The sequence below is a fragment of the Bos taurus genome, chromosome 18 (assembly GCF_002263795.3).
Source record: "Bos taurus isolate L1 Dominette 01449 registration number 42190680 breed Hereford chromosome 18, ARS-UCD2.0, whole genome shotgun sequence".
NCBI lineage: Eukaryota > Metazoa > Chordata > Mammalia > Artiodactyla > Bovidae > Bos > Bos taurus.
In genome coordinates this window covers 43,661,730-43,673,532 of record NC_037345.1, presented here as the reverse complement: position 1 = coordinate 43,673,532, position 11,803 = coordinate 43,661,730, and positions in this window count along the sequence as shown.

The window sequence follows — 11,803 nt, the reverse complement described above, 5'->3', positions numbered from 1 at the left end:
CTGGGGCCAGGCTGCCTGCGTCACTGAGAGGAGCCTGAGGAACTGGGAGAAAGGCCTGGGCGGCGGGGTGTCTGAGCCCTACCAACTGAGGCATGGGGCACGCAAGGCCAGTGGTACAGGGCGGGGCCTGACGGGGCCCCGGAACCCCGACTCCGTGGACCGGAGGGATCCATTTCAGGTATACTGCCAGCCCTCTCCTGCAACAGCCACCAGGAAAGGAGGGCAAAGGTCACTTTCCCCATTTTTTTTCCCCAGTTGGGAGCACGAGGCCCAGTGGGAGCTGACCGAGACAGGAGTTGCTGGTGCCTCCCTTCCCAGACTACAGAGCACTGGGGCCTTCACCTCCTACAGGGCCTCGCTGATGGCTCAGATGGCAGAGAATCCGCCTGTAACACAGGAGATCTGGGTGTGTTCCCTGGGTCAGGAAGATCCCCTGGAGAAGGGAATGGCTACCCACTCCGGTATTCTGGCCTGGAGAATTCCATGGACAGAGGAGCCTGGTGGACCACAGTCCATAGGGTTGCAGAAAGTCAGGCACGACTGAGCCAGTAACACTTTCACCTCCCACATCCTCCCAGGATCTGGCATCCCTCAGCGCTGTGCACCCAGCTCAGCCAGCTTGGAGATGGCTTCATGCACCAGCGCACCCTCCCTGAGCCCCCTCTACCTGCATCACACAGAGGAGGTGTCCCAAAAGCCAGAGCACCCCTGGGATGGGATGCAGTCTCTGCCAAGGGCTGAGAGGTGGCCAGGTAGGGGTGCCCACAGCCCTTCTCTGCCCTGTCCACAGCCCTGGCCCACTTGCCAGGCATGAACCTTGCTCAGGGACAAGCAGGCTTGGGGGCAGATGAGAAGTGAGGTGAAGGCCACCCCAGGAGGTGCCCCATGCCCCAGGGACACCTTAAGTGCTGGAAGTTCTGGTTCCTCAAGGGGTAGATGCCAGGAACTGAACTGGAGGCGGGACCCTTCCCTCTGCCTCCGCAGTGCTCGTCCTCAGCCCTAGCCCCACGTTGGGCCAGAGCAGACCTTCCCCAGTAGACACCTGTGGTTGGAGAGATTCCAGGGTCCTGTGAGAGAAGGGGCAGAAGCTCTGGTCAGGGAGACTCCATGTTCTTCCCCTACCCCACAGGCTGTAATCCACAACCCTCCCAGAGCTGCCCCTCAACAGGCACCTCCTCCAGTCTCTGGAGGGGCACTGGAGGCCTCAGCAGATGAAACGAGGCTTGAACTGACTCGCGGTCTCAGCCACGTCACCTTCTTAGGAGTCATACTCTGACAATGCTGGCCCTGGGGGCTGGGACGTGTGGAAGGAAACATTGGCCCAGGTGATGCTGGGGAGAGGCTCTGGTGGAGGGTTCCCTGGAGAAGACCCCTAGGCTGAGAAAGCTCCTCCAGACCAGGGGTGCTGATAGAATTTCAGGCTAAGGCAGAGGAAAGGGCCCTGAGAAGGACGAGACCCCGAGCTGCTGGGAGTGAGACGTAGGAGGGGCAGGTGGGCGAGGCTGGGACAACAGGGGCCCTGGGGGCCATGGGTGAGAGGCCACCAGCTGGGTGAGAGGCCCTCGTAGTTCTTGTGCTTCTCCCATGGGGTGTCTGAGAAATGGAGGGAAACTCTGGGTGTCGTGCAATGAGACTGCTACAGGCATTGCCGAGGAGCGGGGGTGGGGCTGGGGGCTGGGTGTGGGGGCCATCCTGCCCAGCGGCAAGTCGTCCTGTGCCCACACAGCGTCTGAATATCACACGGGACACTCTGGTGGGGGTAGGTTCTGCCCCTCAGGGAACGTTTGGCGATATCTGGTCACACTTCTGATCATCACCTGGGGTGGGAGTGCTCCTGACCTCTAGTGGATGGAGGCCAGGGATGCTGCTAACATCCCACAACGCACCATAGCACATCAGTAGCACCAAGGCTGAGGAATTCCTGGCGAAGGTGAAGACTCTCTTGGTAAGGATGAGAAGTCTGGAAACTGCTTTCGTTTTACACGGTTTCCAAATATAGAACTTGCTAGGATGCAACAAGCATGACAGTCCTGGGAAAATGTTTGCTTGTTTCGTTTGGATGTTTATCAAGAGCTGTTTGTTCTGGTGGTCCAGTGGTTAAGACTCTGACTTCCAATGCAGAGGGCTCAGGTTCGATCCCTGGTCAGGGAACTAAGATCCTACATGCCACCAGATATGGCCAAAAATGGAAAAATAAACCTTAAAAATTTTTAAATAAAACTGATTGGGAGCTGCCGTGTAGCACAGGGAACTCTACTCGGTGTTCTGTACAGAAAGTGAAAGTGAAGTTGCTCAGTCAGGTCCCGACTCTTTGCAACCCCATGGACGGTAGCCTACCAGGCTCCGCCATCCATGGGATTTTCCAAGCAAGAATACTGGAGTGGGCTGCCATTTCCTTCTCCAGGGGATCTTCCCACACCAGGGATCGAACCCGGGTCTCCTGCATTGAAGACAGACGCTTTACCGTCTGAGCCACCAGGGAAGCCCGTTCTGTATAGAGGGGGAAAGAATCTAAACGAGAGTGAATATATGTGTGCGTGTGGCTGATTTGCTTTGCTGCACACCTCAAACTAACACAACATTGTAAACCAACTATACACCAATAAAAATTTTAAAATATATAAAATAAAAAAACAGAGTTGTTTGTCATTTTGGAAATTTGCCATCCCTAAGCTGTGGCTCCTGCAGCCATCTGAGCCTGGAAGGATGCTCTGAGCTCAGTCTGGTCTACAGCTACCACAGCCTCCATGATTCTACACAACTGGTAACTGAGTCCTCTGTAGGTCATACGCAAGCATCTTTTAAATCAAACACACATTGTGAAGTTACAATTTACATCCCTTTTATTTCTCTCTAGTTTTAAAGTTAGGGCATTTTGTTGATTTTTATTTAATTTGACTGTAGGTTACATTACCTATGAATTATACTCTGGGGTGGCAAGAAGACATGATAACATTCTTTATAGAAAGGCGAATGAATCAACAGGCTGTGCTGAATGCCAGGACAGACCCCAGGGAGCAGCTCAGGACCAGGAGGCCCATGCCTCCCAGGGGTCACAGTTTCCACATCTGACTATCCCAGCTCCCCACTTATCAGCTACATGACTATTTCCACTCCACTCCATGCCACAGCTTTTCCACCTTAAAAATGGGGAGACAACACAGCACCAGACCCACTCCCATCTCCCCACCAGCAGACCACGCCCTGAACCTAGCCTGTGCCTGGCCCCCTCCCCTCTTGGCACGACTCACCCTTAGCCAGGCTGACCCGAACCCCATGGGCAGCCTGGAGTCGGCTGAGGCCCTGGGAATCCTCACTTCACACATCTTCCTCCCTGTGAGGTGGGCCCGAGGGAACTTGGCATCCTCCTCTTGGGAAAAAGTTCCAACAGATGCTGGTCCTGAGGTCCTCCGGGATGGTGCTGAGTGGGCCCGAGGCCCTAGCCCCACTGGTGACTCATGTCAGGAACAGACTGGGTGGGGTCAGATTCAGGCCCTCCCCTAATGCAGATCTCAGTCCAGCCCACCCAGAGTGGATGGTGCTTTGTGCCCAAAGGGGTGGTCCCAGGAGGGTGACCCAGGGGCCAGGGGTGGGGAGATCTCTCTGACATTGAGACAGCTGCTCTCCAGACCCTTCTCTGTGGGCACCCAGGGTCCAGAAGGCCCATCTGCACAGGGCCCTGGAAAAGCAGATGGACCTGCGTTTCCAGAGTGGATTACCCCTCACAACCCAGGAGAGACAGACCCCTACCCTCTGGCACAGGGAGGAGGGGGATCCAGGAGGGGGCACCCAGAGAGCTGTCCTGTCCAGGGTCTCAAGTTTAGACTTCCTGTGAGGTCCCCCAGTGACATTCCACCAAAGCCCCTAAGCTGCCTGCACGACTGAGGACAGTCCCTGCCCATTAATAATAAAATCCTGCAGTGTCCCAGGGGCTGGTGAGTCTCAAATTCAGAAGTATCTGGTGATGCCAAAGTCTTGATTTCACATGAAAAGCGTTAGTTTGTAACAAGTACATGCCTAGAGTGCCCCAATATTTAATAGTAACTGATTTTGACCTATCTCTGTGTTTTGAGGCACCAGGTCTCTGAGGGACCCGCCTAAGCGCCCAGGCCCACAGTGCCCGATCCCCTCCAGTGGCGCCCACTCCTCCGCCCGCACCTTTCTCAGGCTCACTGCCTCCCTGCGTACTGGGCAGGTGGGGAAGCTGGGCCCATGGGGCCCACAGAGCCCCTGCCCACCAGGCTGTGGTTGGCTTGTCAGGGCAGCTCACTCCGCTGTGAGAAAGGCCAGGGCCCATCAGATAAGGCCCTGGGCCCTCCCCACACCACCGCCACTGCAGAGGCTCTATCGCCTCCTGTCCTTCCCCAGCCCTGCCCCGAGGCAGGTGTGCTGCGCGGAATGAATTTTACTACCAGATCTCTCGGGTTTCACTATGAGTTTCCTGACCCAGGCCAGCACCCACGGCCCCGGGGGCCTCCCCTCCATGTCTAGGGCCAGGACAGGCAGCAGAAGAAGGAAGTAGGCACAGCCCTTGGGAAGGACTTCCCTGGCTCCCAGCTGACTCCAAGAGAGGCTAGGTCCTTTCCCAAGAAGCCTGGCCAGCCTGTCCCAACCCCTTAGGACAGGATTCACCAGGGCCTGATTTCCTTGCGTCTGAGAGGGAGGCAGGCTACAGAGTCCACCCCAAGGTCAGAAGGCTGCCCTCTGGTGGCATCTTTTGGAATGGCAGGTGTCCTTGAGAGACGGCCAGGGCAAAGGCGTCCTGGTCCGGGAAGTTCACCTGGCAAGATTTGGGACTGGGACAACCAGGAGGGACAGGAGAGTCCAATTCCGGAGCAGAGGCCCAAGCCACAACTTCTCATATTTTCTACTGGCCCACCTCCAACAGGGGGCTACACAGGGCTCACCACCTCCAACAGGGGGCTACACAGGGCTGTGCCTATGGGAGTCTCAGGGGAGAACACGGCTGACACAGGACAACGTGAGGGTCCCAGACTCCCCAGCAGGTCACCCTACCCCTCTTTTTCCCTCTTCCAACCAGTGGGCCCAGGAACCCCAGGCGCTGGGCAAGCTGCCCCTGAGAATAGCTGTGGCACTGGGGGATCATGCCCCATTCCCACTCCCTCCCCTTCACAGATGGTCAGTGACTCATCTAGCTTAGAAGTCAAGAGCAGGACTGGGGCTGGAAGCTGTATCTCTGAGTTCGCAGTCAGATGCTTGGGAACCTGCATTGAGGATCTACTGTGTGCTGGGAATAAGGCCAGATTGCCTATGAGGAGCATCTGGTCCAGCAGGGAGGGAAGTAGTAAGGACGGGGGCAAGGTGGGCACAGAAGAGGCACGTGGTCCCATCTGGGGGCCAGGAGGTCTTCCTGGAGAAGGTGGTGAGCAGGCTGACTCACGAGCAACACAGGAGCAGGAAGGTGTGCCTGAGGGGGTGCAGGCCAAGCAGACAGCATGGGCGAGGCAAGATGGGGACCGACATCTGAGCATGCAGAGCCTGGCACAGTGGCTTTAAAGGTGAGCGCACATCCCAGATTGCTCAGACATCCAGTTAATGCCCTCTCATCCTGCTTTAATTATTAATAGCACCCCCTTGCATTTTCAAAGGGCCCCAGTTTGGACTGTTAGTCAAATGGCCTCCCTGGATTTCCCTGGTGGTCCAGTGGTTAAGAATCCGCCTGCCAGGGGCGGGGGAATGGGCTCGATCCCAGGTCCAGGAAGATCCCACATGCCTTGGAGCAACAAAGCCTGAGTGCCACAGCTACTGAGCCCGCCTGCTGCAACTGCCAAAGCCTGCTTGCCTAGAGCCTGTGCTCCTCACCAAGAGAAGCCACTGCGATGAGAAGACTGTGCGTCACAGCTGGAGAGCAGTTCCTGCTTGCTGCAACTAGAGAAAGCACAGCAATGAAGACCCAGTGAAGACAAGAATAAATTAATTTAAAAAAAAAAAAAAAGAAAGAGAAACCTGTTCTTTAAAAAAAAAAAAAAATTAAAAAATAAATAAATGGCCTCCCTGCTGAAACTGAGCAGGGAGACTTTGGGATGGGGGAGAGAGATTTGATTTGCATTTTGAAGCAATCTTGGGGTGACGAAGAAGCGGCCGTCAGCCTGGAGGAAAGAGTGGGTGGTGGAGAGTACTGGCGAGGCTGGTGTGGAGGATGGAGGAGTCAGAGCTCCGGGAGTGGAGACCGAGATAGGGATCGCAGAGTGGGCGAGGGCTTGGTGTCCTGACACACCCTTCATGTGATCATTCTAGAAGCACCGAATGTGCAGGCTGAGCCCTCAGCTTTGGGCACAGGGGTCTCTGCCATGGACCCTCACACCACGGACAGCCAGAATGTCACCAGCCCAGAATACAAAGTTGTTTTTAATTTCAGTCTCACAGAGTATTTTAAAGTTTGGTAACTAGCTGAACAAAGGTGAACTGCGAGAGAGGAACAAAAGTAATACAAGGGCCCCCCTCCCAAGGCCAGAAGATGCTGGGCTAAGGAGTGTAAGTGTGTGTGTGTGTACATGTGCACGGGGGGCAGTCATAACGCCTGCCCTGGGAAACCGGAAGAGACAATGCTCTCACTTAAAGTTGGTTGCCTCAGGTCACCAAAGACAGTGTCCTGATTTCCCTCTAACTGTGCTTTCTTCATTGTCTATTCCACAGTGACCTTAGGAGCTGGGATTTAAACTAAATATTTAGGCATATGTATGTGGAGCCTTTGTGTGGACTCCTGCCCCTGGTCCGACCAGTGTTAGGGCTAGACATAGGCAGTGGCTGTCCAGGGAGGGTACAGAGACTGGAGACAGAAAACAAGGAGAGGCAGAGACAGCCCCATGAGACAGAAGCAGAGCGGTCCCCTAGAACCACCCACAAGGAGATGCTGGAGACTTAGGGAGTGGTTTGGGATCAGGATGGCAGAAACCAAGGAGAAACGGGCTGCCTGAGCAGCCACCTAGGCTGGAATGTAAGTAGCAGGAGAAGGGGGGTTAAGGCCAGAACAGGTATGGAGATACTGAGCAGGTTCAACACCTTTGGGGAACTGGTGGAAAAAGAACTGGCCCAAGGACACCCCAGCTCAGATCCTGTCCCATCCAGGGACGCTGCAAAGGACATGCTTAATGTCCTATTCTTATTGAAGTGAGCACAACCTACATATAAAATATTGCACACATCCTAAGTGTTTTGCTTGATGAATTTTCACAAACAACATATTCATACAACCAGCACCCAGATCAAGAAATAGAACACAAACCACCCCAGATTCCCTCCCTCACCCCTCGCCAGTCACCACCTCCAAGGCACCTCTGTCTTAACTTAGAGCGTCATACATTAGTTTTGCCAAGAATGTTACACCATATTCAGCTTCTTTTGTTCAATATTATGTCTATAAGATCTATCCAGGTTGGGGCATGGTAGTAATTTGTTCATTTCCTTTGCAGTACAGGACTCTAGGATTTGAATGTACTTTGACATATTTATCCATGCCACTAATAATGGTTTCCTGTTTGGGGCTACTGCGAAGAGGGCTGCTATGAATAGCGTTATAGGGACTTTCCTGGCAGTCCAGTGGTTAACACCCCACTTCCACTGCAGGGGGCACGGGTTCTATCCCTGATCAGAGAAGATCCTGCATGCCCCACAGCATGGCCAAAAAATAAACAATAAAATAGTTAGTTCTTTTAAAAATAATAACAATGTTATAAACATCTGGCAGTGCAGTTGTATCTTTGTTTCTGAAAGGTCCACGGGAGTGTATCTTTGCCTGGGCGCTCTAGAAACAAAGCCTGAGGCAAAAGCTTAGGTGGCACTTCTTACCCAGAGTGTGAAACCACAGGGAATCAAGAGTGAGGCTAGAGACTCCCCTGGTGGGCCAGTGCTTGAGAATCCGCCTTGCAATGCAGGGGGTGTGGGTTGTAAGATACCACATGCCTCTGGCCAAAACATAAAACAGAAGTAATACTGTAACAAATTCAATAAAGACTTAAAAAGGAGGGACTTCCATGCCGGTCCAGTGGTTAAGAACCCATCTTACAATGCAGAGGATGTGGGTTTGATCCCTGGTTGGGGAACTAAGATCCCAGATGCCGCGCAGCAACTAAGCCTGCCCTCCGCAACTACAGAATCCATGCACTGCAATGAAAGATCCCACATGATGCAAGGAAAATCCTGCGTGCTGCAACTAAGACACAGCCGAATAAATAGTTAAAAAAAAAAAAAAAAGACTGAGGGGAAGGGAAGTGAGGCAGGGAAGGCAAGAGAGCCAATATGAGGGTGAGTTTCTGAACTGGCCACAGCTTGCCAAAAGCATCTGATTGCTGGGCCGGTGGGACCCTCCTGCAAGAGGCTTTATAATGAACAGGACTCATGACAGTCCATCCAGGATGAGGAATGGCGGAGAATTTGTCCACTGGTTACCACCTGCCTAACTTTTGATAAAAATCAGGCCCAAGTATGTTAACTCCTCTGCATTTTGGGTTACAAATGTGTGGGTACCGGTTTCAACCCTCATGGTCTCAGACCTCAAGGGATAGCAGAGAAGACCTGGGTGGGGGTAAGGGTGATGGGAGGTGTCAGTAGGTTGTACTTGAAAAGGAAAAGAAAGTAGCCAGGCCCTCAAAGCAAGGCGAGGCTGGAGGATCTGAGGTGGAAGCTGGCAGGTGTCTGATAAAGAATGGAGATGCTGGGCCATAGGGATTTAGTGCCTTTGTGCATGGGCAGTCAGTCGTGTCTGACATTTTGTGACCCCGGGGATTGCAGCCCACCAGACTCCTCTGTCCATGGAACTTTCCAAGCAAGAATACTAGCATGGATTACCATTTCCTTCTCCAGGGGATCTTCCCAACCCAGGGATGGAACAAACCTGCGTCTCTTGCATCTCCTGCATTGGCAGGCAGATTCTTTACCAGCTGAGCCACCGGGGAAGCCCATAGCAGTTTAGAAATAACTGCCAAAAAGGCTTCCAAGCTGGTGTACCAAGGCACACTCCCTCCACATCCTTGGCGACACTCGTGTTTACTTTTAAGCAGTGTGGTGGACGTGCATTGGTAGCTTGTTCTGGTTTAATTTGCACTTCCCTGATGACTAATGAGGTTGAACACCTGTTCAAGAGTTTACCAGCTATTTGGACATCCTCCCTTGTGAAGCACCTACTTAAAGTCTTTTTCCTACTAATCTGTAGTTTTTTTAAGATACAAGTCCCTTATCAGATATACGTACTGAAATAACTTCTCTCAAAGGTGGCTTACTTTTCCCTCTCTTAGTCATGACTTTTGATTAACAGAACTTTTAATTTTTAACGGAGTCAAATATATCACTTCTTTAGTGATCTTGCTTTTTGTGTCCTGGGTAAGGCAATGAACCTATTCTTTCCCCTAAGTCTTCTTGTAGCAGCCTGGTTGTTTTACCTTTCACGAGTTCATTTAGCTTTCATGGGCACATCCATGGGCTCGGTTCTAAGGTATAGAGCAAGGCAGAGATGAAGGGGTTTTTTGTTTGTTTGTTTTCCAATACGGATACATCATTGATTCAGCACCATTTACTGAAAAGTCTGTCCCACTTCTCTCCCCGGCTCTGTGATGTCAACTTTGTGGTAACAAAATAAGAGTCCAGAAATGAATGAGTCTATTTCTCATTTTCTATTCTGTTCCTAGTTGATTTGTTTATCCTTGCACCTGTCTTCCTAACTGCAGTGTACATCCTCCAGCTTTGTTCTTCTTCATCTATGTTTTAAAATCAGCCACTTTGCTAAATTACCTGATTAACCTTGAGTTATAAACATAAATGTTTTATATAATAGAAATGTTTTTGGATTTTCTATCCAACAGTGTTACATATAAATGACAGTTGTATGTTTTCCTTTCCTATCTTCACACCTTTTTTTTTATTCTTTTCAGATTGGCTTCTTTCACTTAATAACATGCATTTAAGTTTTCTCCATGTCTTTCCATGGGTTGATAGTGCATTTCTTTTTAGTGCTAAGTATGGAGAAGGCAATGGCACCCCACTCCAGTACTCTTGCCTGGAGAGTCCCATGGATGGAGGAGCCTGGTGGGCTGCAGTCCATGGGGTCGCTAAGAGTCAGACAAGACTCAGCCACTTCACTTTCACTTTTCACTTTCATGCATTGGAGAAGGAAATGGCAACCCACTCCAGTGTTCTTGCCTGGAGAATCTCAGGGACGGGGGAGCCTGGTGGGCTGCCGTCTATGGGGTCGCACAGAGTCGGACACGACTGAAGCAACCTAGCAGCAGCAGCAGCATTATTCTCTTAAGGGATTCCCTGGTGGTTCAGACAGTAAAGAATCCACCTACAGTGCAGGAGACCTGGGTTTGATCCCTGGGTTGGGAAGATTCCCTGGAGAAGGGCATGGAAACCCACTCCAGTGTTCTTGCCTGGAGAATCCTATTGACATAGGAGCCTGGTGGGCTACAGTCCATGGCGTCACAAAGAGTCAGACATGACTGAGTGACTAAGCACAGCACACATTATTCTATCATCCTAAACTGTAGATGTACCATTCACCTACTGAAGGACATCTAGATTACTTCCAAGTTTTGACAATTCTGAATAAGGCTGCTATAAACATCCATTTGAAGATTTCTGTGTGGACTTGAGTTTTCAACTCCTTTGGGTAAATACCAAGGAGCACGATTGCTGGGTTGTATGATAAGAGTATGTTAGTTTTTTAAAAAAACTGCCAAAATATCTTCCAAAGTGGCTGTACCATTTTGCATTCCCACCAGCAACCAGTAAGAATTACTGTAGCTATACATCCTCAACAGCATTTGGTGTTGTCAGTATTTCAGATTTTAGTCATTAAAAGGTTGTGTCTTATCACTTCTTTTTCTTGCCTTATTCCACTGGGAGGACCAGCCCAGTACTGTATAGAAAAGAGTGCTAACTAACATTCCTTCTCATCTCCAGTCTCAGTGGGAAAGCAATCATTTCGCCATTGAGCACGAAGTTACTGAATGGGTTTTGTTTGTTGTTTTCTGTATCTTGGAGGGTTTGAGGGTTTGGTAAGATACCTTTATCAAATTGAGAAAGCTCCTTACTATTTCTAATTTGCTAAGACTTTTTTGGTTTGTTTAAATCGTGAAAGACTGTTTTCTGAATCTTTTGAGAACATCCTATGATGTTCCTATTTTTTCCTCCTGTTAATGTGGGGCCTTATATACCTCTTGTCATTTGGATGGTAAACCAATCTTGCCAACTTTTTTTTCCCATCAGGGTTTGCAAGGTCTGGTGTATTCCACTAAAATGACCTCCTGAACTGTGGGCCTGGAAAACAAAATACAAATTCCATTCTGCGCAGTGCCCTAGGGTCACCCCCCTCCACCTCCTGAAACACCGACTCCACATTTCAGGGACCACGAGAGGCTCACCTTGGACAACCACAGGCCCCTGGCCCGTGAGGTTCATGCCAACCCTGGAGGGACCCTCTCCCAACAGACCTTATCGTTGCAAGGGCAGCTGGGTGCAGAGAGTCGAACAGGTCAGACCCCAGTCCACATCACCAGCGACAATTAAAGAGTCCCCAGAGCTCGCGCCGCTTGCCCTCACCCCACCGCCCGCGCGAGGCTCCTTTAAGAAAGTCCGCGCTGAACGCGTCTCTGGGGCGGGAGGCGGAGGGCGCCAAGAATGCGGGACTCCGACGGGAGCGCGAGGGCTGAAGCCCCGCCGGGCGGCCTCCCCCACCGCGTCCCGCCAGGGTCGTCCCACGCCTACTCCTAGGTCCCCACCCCCAGCTTCGAAGGTCCCCCTCGCCTGCAACCTCGGAGCACCGCCACGCTGGCAGCTCGACGCTCCG